At 40.6% G+C, this 1,691-nt stretch overlaps 1 protein-coding gene across 4 annotated transcripts in view; it reads left to right on the forward strand.

Moving 5' to 3' along the window:
• The window catches only part of KDM3A (lysine demethylase 3A), a 54,315-nt gene that overhangs the window by 49,609 nt on the left and 3,015 nt on the right, over positions 1 to 1,691 (forward strand). The window lies entirely within an intron of this gene.

Consider the following 1,691-nt stretch of genomic DNA (forward strand, 5'->3'; position numbering starts at 1 on the left):
CTAACAATCTTACGGTGTCAGCTTCTGTTTCTTTTCATAAAAGTCCATGGTCTTTTGTTTCAGGATTCTCTGTCTTCTGGGAATCCTTTCCCTGGAACCATTGTTTTTATAATTTCTGTTCCATCTGAGGGGATAATGAAATAATTATGGCAAAAATTGAAAGCTGTTATAACTGAGTGATGAGTATATTGGGAGTCACCGTACTAGATTCTCAAGTTTCGAGTGCATTCGGAAAATATTTCTATAATAAAAAGTAGTTTAGAGACTGATTTTATCGGTGTTTAGTCACCCATCGTTGGAAATGGATAGACTTTGGGCTGGATATATATCATTTCCTTCCTTGATTTGTACAATCTTTTTTTTTTTAAACTCAGTTTGGCACTGGCCAAAGCGGCAGGAGGCCTCTAACCGGGCTCTGAGACCTGTTCCCCTTTCCTTGCTCTTCTCCAGCTGCATCTCCTTCCTTCTGCCCTCATTGTGAACCGCCATCCTGAAGTTTGTGATTATCATTACCTTACATCTTGTAATTTTACCATATGTATGTATTCTTGCAGAATATTCTTTCAGTTTTTAACCTGTTTTTTTTTTAGCTTTAGATATATAGAATCAGACTTTTGGATACTCATCCATGTGTCATATATACTGTTCATTTCATTCTTTTTCCTTCTATCACGTTAATTGCTTTTTTCTTCTTAAATTTTATTTTTTTACTTTTTATTATGGAAATATTTTCCATTTAACTTGAGAATCTAGTACAGTGGCTTCTGATATACTCATCTCCCAGTTTTAATGGCTATTAATTTTTGCCCAAATTATTATATTATCCCTTCCTTTTTATTTTCTTTCACCATTTTAAAGCAAATCTCATAGATCCTGTCATTTCACCCTGATACCTCATGCTTCACCTAGTCCTGGGGCTGCTATTTCATCACATTGGAGATAAAGGAAAGCATGGCAAGGCCACAGTCTCAGGTTCAGATTATGGGTGCTCCTTCCTGTGTATAGCTACTCTTAAAACCAAGGCCTCAGCAGTCCAGGGAAAAGTCCAAGGGAAAAGTCCCTTGGCCTCCTCTAAACAAGGCAGGGCTATTTCAGAGGCTGGCAAGTTAGAAAATGGCATCTGCTTGTCCACCAAAAGCCATGCTTCCCTCTGCTGCCCATTCAAGAAGCAGAGTCCTCATGTCAGGATGGGCCATCCAGGGTGACTGCAGGGCTTGGCAAGCCTCAGTGACTGCTGAGCAACGTGAGCCTTCTCCCGAAAGGAAGAGTTTTGCGTCTTGGACTGTGGGGACTCATGCTCGGGCTCACCCCTTTTCTTCTCCAGTTGAGGGAACTGAGGAGCATGTTGAGCAGTGACCCCTCTTGCCCTGAGTGTATAGCCATTTGAGGTCCAGGCTTTATATGTATGTGAGGAGGTTTCTCTTAGACTCTCCATCTTGAGTGATTGTGGGATTAATGTCTTGCCCCAGAGCCATCCTAGGCTGTGACAATCGAAGCCTGAGCTCACTTGGTTGAGCAAATGTGCTTTTGGTAAGTCCCAGCCTCAGTAGTCTGCTCTACTGTTCCCAAGTCTTGCTTTCTAGTTTTGGCTTCTGTGAGTATTTCTTCTTTTCTTGCTAGCGCATTGATTCATTAACAAGTTGTGTTTTTTTATTTGTTTTTTTTTAATAGTTTCATCCAGGATTTTTAGT

This window comes from Pteropus alecto, unplaced genomic scaffold, assembly GCF_000325575.1.
Source record: "Pteropus alecto unplaced genomic scaffold, ASM32557v1 scaffold117, whole genome shotgun sequence".
NCBI classification, from domain to species: Eukaryota; Metazoa; Chordata; class Mammalia; order Chiroptera; family Pteropodidae; genus Pteropus; species Pteropus alecto.